Consider the following 15,672-nt stretch of genomic DNA (forward strand, 5'->3'; position numbering starts at 1 on the left):
TCACGTTTGCTGAAATGTGAGCTAACTCCACTATGAAACCCTGTACACAGCAGAGAAAGCACTAGTGCCAAAGGAAATCTTCCATAAAGCAACCAAGCAATTACAAAGAGAAATATCAAACTGTTTTCATTTACAGGGAGCAGCACAATAATCCAATAGCTAATAGCATTCGCTACTAATTTTTTCTATAATAAAGTCTATCATTGTGTATAAAATATTTAGAAATTGCTTTTGCTTTTCTAGACTGAAGTCTTTAAAAATATCCTCCCAATCCTTTTTATAGGGCATGTAGGCTTATTAAAATAATTTAATCAGCAGCAATACAAATAGCTTTATGATCATATAATGGGTATTTCAAAAAGCTTACTGCCAATTCCCTGCTTCCTCCTCCTCCACACCTTCTGAAGCAACAATTTTATTTTGTATTTTAAGGAAAAACAAACAAAACAAACAAACAAAACAAAACAAAACAAAACAAAAACATTGCAAACCGAAAAAGAGAATGTTTCCTATTTTCAGCATATTTGGTCTTGAGCTGCTGCTTTTTCTATGAGCTGTCTGAGCTTGCTCATCCATTACTGGTAGATTGCCCAGTTGTCCTTGACCCACTCCTCTGCTTACTCCCTGCTGTGGCTCATGGCACTCTGCTTAATGCTCAGCAGAGCTGATCTCTTTATGTGTTTCCTCTACCTACCTGCCTCTGTGCACGAAGCTTACCAAAGATTCCTATCTGGCATAAGATGCAGTTTAACTCTGTTTCTTTTACAGTTAACTTTCTACCAATTTTATCTGTATTTTACAACATCCAGGACATTCAGGAACACAGGCCATTCTATTTCTGCCTTTAAAAAAAATTGCTAAACTTTTTAGAAAATCAAAGAGAAGGGAAGGGAAGAAAAGGGAAGGGAAGGGAAAAATGCCTTTATGTCAGATAAATTTCTACACAAATATCCTTTCTTGGTTGCACTTCAGCTTTTTTGTTGATACCAAAAACTTTATTGTCCCCTCTCCCCTTCCTCCAAAATAATAACAGCTAACATCCTAGAGTGATTTATTTCTTTTTCATTTGAGCTGACCAGAAGAAATACAAATAATAATAACAAACAAACAAACAAACAAACAAAAAAAAAAAAAAAAAACAAAAAAAGGGGAAAGTACTGACCTTTTCTTTCTCACTTTTTAGGTTTTGAGAAATGTTTATGACAACAATGACAACATTTTTCTTCAGGCTGAAAGGTCCCATGAGCAGCAAACCTACTTAGAAACATCTTCATCCTCTGAGGATTTACCAGTGTCAAACATCTGTTTTCTGTGAGTGATGAGAACTAAAGAAGGAAGAGATAGAGTGTCACAGGGGAGATGCCAGCACCTCGGGGAGGAGAAGACAAGAGAATGCTCTTTCTGTTATTCTTCGTAAATCACTGCAAAATTCAGCATGCTTTACTATTTCTGGATGCAGAGAGGTCTGTATTCCTAAATGAGCACCTGTTCTAATGTTTGAGGATCCTTCCTTGTGCAAATAGTCTGTGCTAGTCTGTAGAAAACCCTTTTATTACTTCAGTATACATTTAATTCCTGCCACACACCTAATTTCCATGCACAAGACCCTCTAGGAATTAGACTATAGATTTGTTTTTCCCTTTTGGCAAATGAAATTCAGCAAGACTGGAAGACAGGAGCAAGAAATTTAGACATTAACAGTCTTAGTGTACTCATGATCAGTGTGCTATCTGTTCAAGTCCAACATTGCTCCTATATGTTCGTGTACTAAAAAAGCCCTTGTACCTTGTACTTTTCCCCCAGGTTCATTTTTAATAAACTGCCGACTTTCAAGGTCACACAGATCATGGATGATCACTCACAAAGTCATCAGCTTCTCCAGTTACCAGTGCCAATAACCGATAACCACTACAGCAAAAACATGACTGCTTGTTTTAGCGGATCAAGCTAATGAAAAAGGTCTAAGGCATACATACTCTCAAATAATTTACAAGTCCTGGGTGTTAAGTGGTAGACTTCAACATTTTTAAACAATTCTTAAACAGCACCTCTTCTCTATAGATGTTTCCAAAATGTCTCTATTTTACCTGTTTTTGCTCTAATTCCTAAAATAACATTTTCAAACAGCTGGTAGTTTTCCTATCAATAGCTCTTGCTCTATAATCATCCCTATTGAGCTAGCAAGATACACACTGCATTCCCTCCAGCTATAGTACACAAAGAGGCAGAGTTTTCAAAGTTATTTTTACTTAACTGACATTTCAAGCACAAAACATAGTAAGGTTTTTCAATGATAATTATGCTTAGAAAAGGGGAGAACATACAGTGTCCTACCGAGATGAAAAAAAAAGTTCCATCCAGCCCTCACCTACCACATACAAACAAATGATACCTGCAGGTGAGTTGAGGTTTCCTCCTTCATAATCAATGATAAAGTACTAGCCAGCTGTTAAATGGTTCTCAGTACGGAAGGAGGGGAAAAAAAAAAATAGAAGAGGCTTTTATGCATGATGAGGGATGTTTAATTTCAACATAATTTATTTAAATGCTTCAAAGCCACATTTAGTGTCATGGAAATTTCAAAGGTTATGCACTTCTACTCCAGAAGTATGCTATTTTGCAAGTCGGTCCATGGAAATTAATAGCAGTGTTAAAAGTGCACATCTATTTTCAATGCCAGAGTTGTAAAATCAGATTCAAAAGAAGTCAGTCCAGTCTGCACCCCAGAGCAGCAGAAAGATCCGACAGCTGCTCACACTCAGTAACTCTGAACTCTCAAGGTGAAGAATATGGTCCTGTTCTACGTCAGACAAAATGCAGAAATGTGACCCTAAGAGACTGATATAAAGAACTAGCCTCCAGAAGAGAGATTACTTCAGGAGAGCAAAAAGGTACGTGGTGTTACTGGTTTGGAATTTATGGCAGCAGCAAAACAAATACTAAAACAGATCTCAGTTTGAAGCTTTCCCCCCCAGGGGAGCTGGAGCTGTAGAGGATTCTCAGAAGCAATTCAGACTCCCAGTAGTCAGAATTGTAACCAAATCCTCCAAATGCATTGAGATGCCTAAGAGCATTTAATTTCATGCTTATTAATGCTGCCAGACTCTTCCTAGTCTGTTGCACAACTCCTTTCAGCACAACTTAAAAAGCACCAGAGGACTATATAGAAGACAGTTGGTACAATAGCAGCATGCTCAATGCCAAGAGTTCTCGAATTAATGTTGAAAAACTGTTATGCAGATTCTTCACCAGGCACTTAGGGATGCCATGTCCCTTTTCCAGCTCATGAGAAGACGTGAGAAGACTCATGTCTTCTCCACGTCACAAAGATTATTCCCATGCTAGAGAATACAGACCACAGATGGTTAGAACCACTGACAGCAACCCTCCTTCCTACAGCTTTTTTAATTTGTGGTCCTCTATCGTCATGATGGAGGAGTTCAGGCAAGAACATAGCTTCACTCACGCAAATACTATTTTATGCTTAGTATTGTGAAAGGAAATTGAAGACAATGTATATAATGGGTGAAAATACTAGAGCTGTAAGATCTGAGATACTTTAAGTAACACTTTAAACAGCTTGGAAAAACCAACGACTCATGGATATTTTAAGGATGCTGTGCTGAAATAAGCCCATCGCTTACTGATATAATGATGAAAATGTGCTTTCATTACCTGTTTGAACTTGCATTTTTTCAAGAAGGGTCTGGATGCTAGGATGCAGGCTTCATGAACATTTGCCAAACTCAGAATAAGTTATTCCCAATAATCATTATTCACTCTGTCTAAAGATCAAACAACACTGATGTCTCTCTTCATAGTCAAATTATTTAGGTCCTATTCCTGGCTGTCTGCTGTCTACCAAAAATGCTAAGCAACACTCTACTGACAAAGAGGTGGGGGGGGGGAATCTATATTCTAAACCACAAACCTCACAGTCAAAACTCTGAACTTTACAAGTTTGTCTTTATCTCACTCTACAAAAAGATCATACAAGAAGCTGTAGCTCATTACCATAACCTGGCAGTCAAACAAACTAAAGCCTTATGCCATTAAAAGAAGCTGGTGGCAAAATACTTGGAAAGCTGTGGAATGGCTCGAAGAGTGGATTCAGTTTTGAAAGGTTTCCTATTTTATGTTTCAAAGCTATTAAGTTTACCTTAGGACTTTTTTTTTTTTTTTTTTTTTTTAGGTTTTTGTTGTGGTGATGGTTTTCTCTAATGAAATGACAGAATAAAACAAATTTAAAATTAAGATTTACAGTAAGTTACCAGGCTATATTTGCAGTAATCATTGGGCTATTTTGGCATGGTATTTTATGTAACACTAAATCCAGAATAAAGAAATATGTTAGGGGAGAATGTTAGTTAAATCATATACAAGTAGCTCCTCAATAATATGCTCATTTCAAATTGAAGACATGCTCTTTGATAACACTGGGTCCAGTGTAAACCACAGTATCTGTGCCTTTGGCCTAGATGGCAGCAGGAATCAATATAAACACAAACCAATATCACACAGTGTAACAATACCATACTCTTTATGGAAGATGAATTTGTAAAGCACTGAAAAATGTCACCCACTTTGGGTTACTGCTTTCTGATGTGCTAGCTGTAGACAGTTTGCTGCTAAATAGTTTTGATGCATAGTATGTGCATGGAGGGCAATGAGTTCAACCTTTCCTCTCCTGTGAAAGAGAGGGCACTGCAGTGCTCAGGAACAACAATGAAATTCCACCTCAGTTTCTGTCTTTTCTGGGAAAAATTTCTGCAAAACATAATTTTCTGAATAAATGGAAAGCCTGTGTTCTGGAAAAAGTGACAGAAAGGATATGAGATGATGTGAAAGATATTTAATTGCATCTGAGTATTAGACAGAAATTAGTTATCTAACTTAGTTTTAGTAATTCCTTTTCCAGGTTTGCTCTGGTTATTAATAGCCTGTACCTTCACAACTTTTTAGTTACTGGGTCATAACTAACAGTGATTTACAATAACTTTGTACTCTTTTTCCTTTTCCTTCCTTTAAAACTGAAAGACAAGCAAAGGTGTTTTCTCACTAGCCCTTGTTATATAAAATGTAATAAATTATATTTGACAATTCTCTGGTATTTCTAAAATATTTTGTTAACAGTATTCAGTTTATGACTTCTTGATTAACCCATGCACATTAAAACTGTGATGATATGGGACAATTTTCAAAGTTGAAGTAATAACTAGAAAGTACAGATTTCATTCAATGTTAAAAAAATAAAATTTGGCCTTTTTCCCTCCCTGATAGATTAGGGTCTACTCTGAAATTAGCAGCTGTCATAGAAACAACTGCTCATTACCTGTTAATTATGTATCATTGAAGTGGCATAGCACACTTCAGAATCATAATAAGTTTTAGGTCTGTTTTGGGTTCAAAGGTCCTTTTTTCCCCCATTGGTGTGACTGTAACTAGTGTTTAGCAGCTGAAAATATCTACTGCTGGAAATTTGCTTGGAAAACTGACAGAAAATCTGACTGAAGCTATTTTAATCTATCCAAGGATACTTTCCCCACAGTGAACATCTGGGAAGTGTTGGGACATATGCTTTGCTTGATAGTGAATTATCTGACACATCTTAAGGGAGGAATTGTTTAAATTCTCCTTTCTTATCCCTTCATAGCAGTTTGCATACTTCACCAAAATATATTTTTTGTATAGGACAGCTATATCTTCTTTTCTAAAGTCTCATCTACATTTTTAAGAAAGGGAGAAAGGAAGACCCAGGGAACTGTAGGCCAGAGACCCTCATGTCTGTGCCTGGAATGGTGGAATGGTCATAGCCAGAGGATTATGATAAATGGCTCTGTGTCTGAGTGGAGGCTGATGATGAATGGTGTCCCCCAGGGATCCGTCTTGGGACCAGTGTTCTTCAACAGTTTCATTTAAACTAAAGGAAAGGAGATTTAGACTGGATGTCAGGGGGAAGCTTTTTACTGATCAAGTAGTGAGATGCTGGAACAGGTTGCATGGAGAGGCTGTGGATGCCTTATCCATGGAAATGTTTGAGTCCAGGTTGGATGGGGTTCTCGGTGATCTGATCTGATCTAGTACTTGATCTAGTGGCAGGCAGCCCTGCCTGTGGCTGTGGGTTTGAAACTTGATGATCGTTGAGGTCCTTTCCAACCCAAGCCAATTCTATGATTCTAAGATTTAGATTAGATATTAGGAGGAAATTTTTCACTCAGTGTGCTGAGGCACTGGCACAGGCTACCCAGAAAAGCTGTGGATGCCCCATCCCTGGAGGCATCAATGCCAGGCTGGATGGGTGCCTGGACAGCCTGATCCAATGGGTGTCAACTAGGTGATCTTTGAGACCCCTTCCAACCCAAGCCATTCTATGATTCTAAACATAGAATGCTGTATAATTTAATTACACAAGCCATTCCACTCCTTGGTTTTCTTCTTACATTGTTAGCAGAAGTATTCTCTTCTTCACTGCAGGACAGTATTTGGCTCTTAGGCCTCACTGTTTTCACTGCACTTGTGTGTTTCTTGTTGATATAAGTACAATCATTACCATGCTTAGACATTGACGGTGTTTGAGACTAGACACTGATTCCCTTAGGCACAAATAACAAGTCTGCATCAAGTCTCTAACTCGATGATTCATTGGCATGACTCTCACAAATGTATGTGTTTATGGCTGTCTTAAAATCCTTGCTGTCTGCTGCTGTATGGATTTCTGCTGACCTCACTTTGGACCTCCTAAAGAAAAACATCCTGCAGAGCACAGCGTAGGATATTGGTATTCACTGTGTTCTTCTCTTTCTCTAGACAGTTCAATCTCTAGCAGACAGACAACTGCAGCATGACACCCATTCAAAGGACATTTGAGATGACTGGAGACTGGCATCTTTTCCAGCAATAGGAAAGGTTTCAGTTTGAATGTTAACCTCCACTAAAATCATTCCCATTCAGAGTAATTTCATTTCCACTGTTGAAATCAAGAGCAGAATTATAGCCAGAATTATGTCTAGTAAAGAACCGGATGCAATAAAGGCTGGATTTACTTTACAAATCCTCTTATGGTACTGCTTCAGAATAGATAAAATAATAATTTAATTTCATGAACAGCTCAACAGTTGTAAAATCCCATGCGAGGAAGCAGAAAGGAGACTTTTGGAGAAGGGCTTCCTTGGAATGGCTGACTGCCACTGTGCCTCAGAGCAACTCACCGAAGCCCAATAAGCAGACACATTTCAAACCACTGCTGTGGCTACTGTGCTGTTTTGAAATTTACCATGCTCTTCTTTTGACAAAATTGCCCCTTTTATTTGAGAAATTACTCTTTTTTACATCAAATCAAATACTATTTTTGTTCCATATAGAGATTTTTTCCATTTTCCTTCATCTAAACCTATAAATTGCAGATAAACAATGTTACCTTGCTTCCCCCCTATCCCTATATATCTATCGAAGTATGTACTGAATTGCTAAAACAAACTTAACTTTCATTTCAAGACTGCTTTTGTATTCTTGGACCTACTCAATTAACTTTCTGCTTTAAGGTGTTTTAAATGTCTTTTAAAATTAGACAAAAGACAATGAAAATGAACCCCAAATGCCTCATTTAAAAACAATTTGAGCTAGTATAATGAGCATAAATCATTTTAATAGAGCAATTTTACATCAATTATGACACCATTATTTTTGAGCTCATTACTGATTTTATAAATAAAACAGTAACCTTTCATCACTGTACCACATAGATGACTACACTGCATTGTATCATAACACAAAATGGGTGTCATCTTGCTCTCTCAAGGCTGCAAAATCATTCCCCACATTTTCAAGTACTTGACAGTCTTCTGTTAAGTGCATTGCAGAATGACACCATGTGAAGTGCGCATCATTTCTCAAACCACACAAACCTCAAACTTTTAGAGGAACGTTTCTCTAACACTCTCCAGTCAGTCTTGTGAACTAATTAGTTGTGGACTAATTTGTCTAATCTGAGCTGTTCATTTTCTTTCATTAAATTTGTGTTTTATTTAAATCAGGACTTTATGATGTATGATGAAAATATACATAGTGTGCTACAGACCCCTCCCAAAGATGTAGAAAAAGCAGAGAATGGTGAAGGAATTATTTAAATGTCTTTTTTTATACTACTCTGAATAGATCATTTTTTTTACCCCTTTTCTAGCCTTATTCACACAAAAGTGCTGACTGTGCTACACAGATTACCTACTGGTTATTGCAATATACTGGTTTTACACACCAAAATATGGATTCAGTCTGCCACTGGAAATGAGAAGATTATTTAAGCAGGGGTGATGCTGCATTGCTGAAGCAGACTATCAAGGGAAGGAAAGGTTAGAGATGAGGAGACAGAAGCTGCTAGATGAGTAGCCTGTCTTGCAAGGGGAAGTTTCCTGCGGTGATCCTTCTGACTGCTGAAATGGGTGCAGATGTGGTGACTCTGCCACATTCTTCACCTCATATTACCTATGGAGCATGCAGATACACCTCTGTTCAAAGCAGGTTATGAAAGAACTAGTAAAATCAGAAGGCTGTAAACATGACAGCAGCATTTCTAGATCTCTGCGGTACTTATCTGAAGCAATATCTATGCTTTTAAATATAACAGCCTGTTCTCTGTCCTTGAAATACCATGCTATGTGATGAAGTCCTCCAGTGGCTTAAAATGTCATCCCTCCTTTGAAAACAGAGTTGCTATATATATGCTGTCTACCAATAAGCCTCTCCAGCATATACTATCATGGAAACCATATTTAGGCACTGTCTGGGGGAATGTATATTAATGAAGGCCAAACTGGTAGTCTTCTATGATTGTGTAACTATCTGTGGGAAAAAGAGCCACTGATATCATCTATCTGGACTTCAGTAAAACCCTTGACATGGTTTCCCGTATCATCCTTCTCTCCAAATTGGAAAAATATGAATTTGATTGGTGTTCAATAGACAAGGAACTGGATGTGAGTTTGTACACAGAGAGTGATAGTCAAAGAATCAACATCTGGAGGGAGATCAGCAGTGAGTCATGTCTGTACTGGGACTGATGCTCTTTAATGTCTTCATCAAAGAAATTGACAGTGCAATTGAATGCACCCTTAGCAAGTTTGTGGATAACATCAAGCTGTGTGGTGCAGTTGGCACACATGAGGGACAGGATGTCATTAAGAGAGACTTAGACTAGCTCAAGAAGTGGGCACAGGACCCCTTGTTGAATCCTCAAGAGGTTCAACAAATCTGAGTGAAAGGTCTTGCACCTGAGTTGCTGCAATCCCCACTATCAGTACAAATTGGAGGGCAAAAAGACAGAAGTCAGCCCTGTCGAAAAGGACTTGGGCTTACATGTGGGTGGCAGCTGGACATGAACCAGTAATGTGTGCTCACAGCCCAGAAAGCCAACCACATCCTGGGCTGCAGGTCAAGGGAGGTGATTCATCCAGAAAGGTGGTGGATGCCCTGTCCCTGGAGACATCCAATGCCAGGCTGGATGGGGCTCTGAGCGCCGCGATCTAGCTGTAAGTATCCCTGCTCATTGCAGGGGTGTTGTACTAGATAATCTTTAAAGGTCCCAACTCAAATGATTCTACCATTCTATGAAAAAACAAATCATTACAGGTAGCATGCAAGCAACAGAGCAGTATGAGCCATCATGAGCTGAGTTGGAAGGCAGCTCCCTGGCGCTGATTATTTCACTAGTGAAACTGCTAAAAGTCTAAGGAGATGAAGGGAAACGCACAAGAAGCCATGTCTGAACACCAGATCATTAATAAAAAAAGTGCTGGAGGATTCTGTTTGGCCCCATTTCAGCAACCAACAGAAGGCAGCAAAAAGAAGTGGCTGCTCATGAAAACGCCAAAGGGAAAGCAAAGCACAGAACAGTGGAGTGTGGGCTGGAGACCCCCAGGCAGCTCTGCACATCCATAGAGGCAAGCTGTTGACCTAGGAAAACAGACAGCTTTCAGCATTACATTAATGTCATGTTGACAGCACCACTAAAACAGCAACTCTTCTTTGGAATTCTAGTGCCAGTGAGGACAACAGAAAGAAACTAGCTGTGTATATTGCCTAGGCTTTGAGGCATGTGGACACAGCCAGATCTGCCTCAGAAATGACATGCTGGTGAAATACATTTAGCAGGGGTTGTGCCACCTTAACCTTTATTGCATCTGTCTTCTCTGCTCAACATTTCTCTTTACAGCTGTCTAAATAAAAGGAGCAGAAATCCCATAACAGAGGGATTTTGCACTCCTAACATTTTAGATTTAAGTCATGGAAGCAAGAAGAGTTCTGCCTCTTTTTTTTCCCTTTCTTTCAAAAAGGTGTTTATCTGAACTGAATCTGATTTCCAGACCAAACTCTTCCAACAAGATCCTAATGGAGCATCCTCCTTCTCTGACAGATAAACCCTGACTGAGGCCAGGAGGTTGGGACTGGGTCAGGAAGATGAGTTGCTTTCCAGAACTGTGATTTACCACCTCTTTATAACAGTGTTTCTGCACTCTACTGAGCTGGAGGGATGAAGCTCAGTAGGGATTTTGATCATGTTCTTGCACAAGGATCACATATAAAACACTGCACTGCCACCACACTGCTAGTTTTCTTAGTGGTAGACTTATCTTCTGATTGCCATTTTATTCTGAAACATAATAATTTATTTCTAGCTGTGCCGCACTTCTTTTTCACCATTTTCAATGCTAGACATAATATTAGCCTCATAAAACAGAGATTCTCAATTGCCAGGTGTTTGACAAAGTACTGTGATACTGATTATCAGTGGTAAGGTTATTTAGATTGATGGAAAGGCTTAACTGAAGAACTGGTGAGCGAGTGGGAGACTTGTACTCTATGAAGGGAACCAATTGCTCGGAAATAGTATCTAACAGGAAATGAAAGAGACCACTTTGAAGTTGCTTTAAAGTTTCAAATCAAGGCTAGAAACCTTAAAATTTCTGCCCAGTGTGGCTACCAGGTAATAAAAAAAGAGATATCAAAAGCAGAAGATGTGCTACTTGAACTGAATTACATGAGTAATATGAGGGGTTGAGAAAAGGTGAGACCTCCGTAATGACTTGTATGACTTGGCATGAGCTGGAAAAAGGCAAAGACAGAGTCACCAATGACAGCAGTACTGTGCCACACTCCAAATAATGTATCTGACAATTATTTTCAGATTTGAATCATGCTTTCCAGCTGATCTCTGTCTTGGGCTCATCTTGACCTCACCAATATGTGTTATCCACAGAGATACATTTTTGGCTTCTTCTACAGAAACATCACTACATCTTTATCACATTCACAGAAATGTTCAGATATAATAGGAAACCACAATGAGTATTTGCAGATAAGACAAATAAAATGAATAAACTTCAAAGAAGATATAAACCACAAATCATATTTACATCTCCTCATTGCTTTGTGTACAGCTTGGAAGCAGTTATAGGGAAGCAGGAAAAGTAGGATTTATGGTGGTTACAAGCTACACCTGTACTTTTGAGTAGTTACCTTGTTAAGTCTTATCCTGCCTGGAAACATATTCTCATCAAGATATCTTTTCATTATTCCATGAACTATGCGACAGGTAATTCAAAAAATATACAACACTTTGATGGATATTTTTGGTAAATTATAAAGCCTATATTTAGAAAATACTTCAGATCAAAAGCATGGGAAAGACTGTAACACATTCCTTATGGAAGATGTACTTTCAAGACTATAGCCTGGGTAGAATTAAACAGATTTTACATTAGGTTGTTTTAGAAGTATACTGACTTAGACCTGCTTTTAATGCTCTACTGTTTGCATATGTGGGACATTGTGCTCCAGCCATTTACATAGCATCAGATGTAGATTGATAATATAGGAACCACAATTACTTCACCTCTGTGGGTTTACTCAAATCTACGATTTAACAGATTACATCTTGGATCATCATATGACAGTAGATTAGTTGATTACATCTGTTCTCAACTCTCCACTGATGAAAGATGTCAAAGTCATACAGTAGGTGCAAAGATGCACATAGAGGTACTCTCAGCATGTTTGATATCTATTTCTATTACCAACATATAAAATAGTTTTTTCCAGCAAGGCAAGGCAAGGCAAGGCAAGGCAAGGTAAGGCAAGTTAAAAAGAAAGGAATAAGTAAAGGCAAAAGAAATAGAAAAAGGAAGAAAAAGGAAAGGTGAAAGGAGAGTTATCTAAGTTTTATTATAATATGTCAGTGTCTGAAGTTAATGATTATTTGAATAGAGCTTGTTCATATCACTCTTTCACAAGTAGTCCACATCTACAAGGTATAACTTAGGAGAATCATTGTGGTTCTTTTCAAACCCCTCAAAAAAATTCAAGAAAAAAAAAATCAAGGGAATTTAGGATGCTTAAGTGCTTGAGTTTTAATTCTTTTAACAAATGACACGAGATGCTTGAATTTCAAAGGTAATTTCTGTAATTATAAATAAGTAAGTAAAAAAAAAAAAACCTCAAGGCTCTTCAACCTCAGGCATAAGTATTCTTTTTTTATCTAAAGGAATTTTCTGCTATGATATGTGAAGAATGGAATAGACAATATTATGCTGTAATTCTACTGAAGGTCCATTTCCATATCTTTATGTTTAGAATTCACTGTAAGTGGAGAATGTCCTAATTTATCTTGATTTTTGTGTGTAGAAAATACAATATATATATCTGAAGCACCTATGTGTACTAACATCACATATGAATTCTTTCCAAATAGTCTGTTTATATATGTTTAATAGCCTCATGCTGAAGGAGAGAGCATAATTTATGCTGAGTGCACCAGCTCTCTGCTACACTTTAAACTATTTTCATACATGCAAGAATTATGACACATAAGGCACAAAATCAAAACCAAAAAGCCACAGTTAAACTATTTGCAAAGTTACTACTACAGTGATACAGATACAGACCCTCCACAGGCATAAACTGATGGAGCTCTTACGACTTCAATGGAGCAACAATTTCACCCACATGCAGCAAATCATCTATTTCTCGTTTCAAGAATAGTGTAGTAGAGAATAATCTAGGCAGCCAAGGCGGCCTAAAACGTGAGATCCTTGTTCAAAGTGAAGTTGGAGAGTTTCTGAGTGTGGCTGCACATGGAGTGCCCTAACCTCCCTCACAAAACTATTCAAGCCATCTGAAGCTTTACAGAGGTGCAAAGAAAGTAACTGAAAGGACTGAATGCAGTAAGTTTAGGGAGGAAAAAGAAAATTTTTAGACTTTTTTTTTTTAACTCTCATCCACAGCTCCTTAGTGAGTTCCTAACAGACAAAGCACTTTCAAGTCTTACATTCTTCATCTCTGTCTCCTCCTCCTCCTCCTCCTTTTATGTACATAGCAGGGTCTGACTCTGAGGTACAATGTCAGATGCCTTTTAGTGCTTTGCAACCAAAGGAGAAGGAAGTTTTTCTTCAACCTTCTGTTATGCTTCAAGCATTCTCCAACTGTCCCATTTCTTTTTAAGACTTTTAATAATCAGAAGAAAAGAGCATCCTGTGTTTGATGTAGGCACAAAATGGGTTATTTCAATAGCAGGAAGGCACATTTCACTCGAAGGCTGACTTCAAAAGGCACAGAGCCTTCTGCGAGTGCATTGGGCTCAACAGGCATGTGGAGACATTCAGTGTGTTTTTGATTATAGATTTGATAGTTGTTTTACTGTAACTCTTCGAAGACGTTTTTAATTAATTTTTTGGGCATCCCACAAAATATTATTGCAACACTGATTACTGCTTATTTGTTGGTTGTATAGTGAAGCATCCATATACCAAGATCAAGCAAAAACCCAATCCTGTCTCCTTCACTTTCCTTAAGAAGAGAAACATCCCATGGCAAATTAAAAAAAGTAATTTTTTTAATTTTAAAACCACAACATCCTTATAACAAAGCTGAGGAAGTGTGGGATAGACGAGTGGACAGTGAGGTGGGTTGAGAACTGGCTGACTGGCAGAGGGTCATCGTTGGTGGTACAGAGTCCGGTTGGAGGCCTGTAACCAGTGGTGTTCCTCAGGGGTCGGTGCTGGGTCCGGTCTTGTTTAACATCTTCATCAGAGACCTTGATGAGGGGATAGTGGCCACCCTCAGCAAGTTTGCTGATGATACGAAGTTGGGAGGATTGGCTGACACGCCTGAAGCCTGTGCTGCCACTCAGAGACCTGGACAGGCTGGAGAGCTGGGCAGAAAAAAACCGGATGAGGTTTAACAAAAGCAAGTGTAGAGTCTTGCATCTGGGGAGGAATAATTGCATGCACCGGTACAGGATGGGGGATGAGCTGCTGGAGGGGAGCTCTGCAGAGAGGGACCTGGGTGTCCTGGTGGATGACAGGTTGGCCATGAGCCAGCAGTGTGCCCTTGTGGCCAAGAGGGCCAATGGCATCCTGGGGTGCATTAAAAAGAGCATGGCCAGCAGGTCGAGGGAGGTGATCCTCCCCCTCTACTCTGCCCTGGTGAGGCCTCTCATCTGGAGTACTGCGTCCAGTTCTGGGCTCCCCAGTACAAAAAAGACAGGGATCTCTTGGAAAGAGTCCAGCGGAGGGCCACGAAGATGGTGAAGGGCCTGGAGCATCTCTGCTATGAAGAAAGGCTGAGTGAACTGGGTCTGTTCAGCCTTGAGAAAAGGAGACTGAGAGGGGACCTGATCCAGGTCTATAAATATCTAAGGTGTGGGGGTAGAATAGCAAGGCTGGACTCTTTTTAGTGGTGAGTGGAGACAGGACAAGGGGAAACGGCCGGAAACTGCAGCATAGGAAGTTCCGCACAAATGTGCGCAAGAACTTCTTGACAGTGAGGTGACGGAGCACTGGAACAGGCTGCCCAGGGAGGTGGTGGAGTCTCCTTCTCTGGAGATGTTCAAGACCTGCCTGGATGCCTACCTGTGCGACCTGGTGTAAGGAACCTGCTTTGGCAGGGGGTTGCACTCGATGATCTCTGGAGGTCCCTTCCAACCCCTACAGTTCTGTGATTCTGTGATTCTTCAATTAGTAAAAAAAAAAAAATTAGAATTTCTGTCTTCAACCCACTTCTATGGCTGCTCATCCATGTGAGGCTGCTGGGAAATGCTTGGGCACAACTCAGTTGGCAGATGTGTGTTCACTGAGCACCAAAGACCCTGCTGCTTCCTGTCCAACAACTGAATTTGTGCGTTGTTGAATGCCAAAACCCAGGCCTTACTCCTTTAGTTGTATAATTCTGGATCTACCTTTACCTGATTGCACTGAAATCAGGCTGTGGATTTGGTACAAGTAGGACATACTTAACCAACTACTGGTCAGTAAACACAAGTGAGTTGAAACCTTAACGGTGAGGATTTAAAGGCTCTCTTCTCAGAGATTTACTTAGAGTCCTGAGAGGTTTTAAATAGTTTGTACTAAATGCTTCTTTTTTGGTCATGTTTACACGGTGGCAGCTATGTTAAAGCTAACATGAGGAGCTCAGTACAGATGGCCATCACATCTGTGAATGGAGTGTAAGCAAATCCACAGAAGATGGATATTTAATCAGAGCAAATGGTGGGATTATTATTTTGCCTCTATTCAGGCTCCCAGTGCAGAGGCCTTGGCACAGACTGCCATCATTGTGAAGAGAGGGCTGAAGGAAATGTGGTGAAAGCTTCTGAGCTTGAAATAATGGGAAATGAAAATTAAA

General features: G+C 39.3%; 1 long non-coding RNA gene across 1 annotated transcript in view; it reads right to left on the reverse strand.

Annotated features, from left to right (window-relative positions):
• Window positions 1-1,169: 1,169 nt before the first annotated feature.
• The window catches only part of LOC128080139 (uncharacterized), a 33,188-nt gene continuing 18,685 nt past the window's right edge, over window positions 1,170-15,672 (reverse strand). The window contains exon 3 of the long non-coding RNA XR_008206505.1: window positions 1,170-1,325. This is a non-coding gene — a long non-coding RNA (uncharacterized LOC128080139). The remainder of the gene's footprint in view (window positions 1,326-15,672) is intronic.

Source organism: Tympanuchus pallidicinctus, unplaced genomic scaffold (assembly GCF_026119805.1).
Source record: "Tympanuchus pallidicinctus isolate F22 unplaced genomic scaffold, pur_lepc_1.0 scaffold2, whole genome shotgun sequence".
Taxonomy (NCBI): domain Eukaryota; kingdom Metazoa; phylum Chordata; class Aves; order Galliformes; family Phasianidae; genus Tympanuchus; species Tympanuchus pallidicinctus.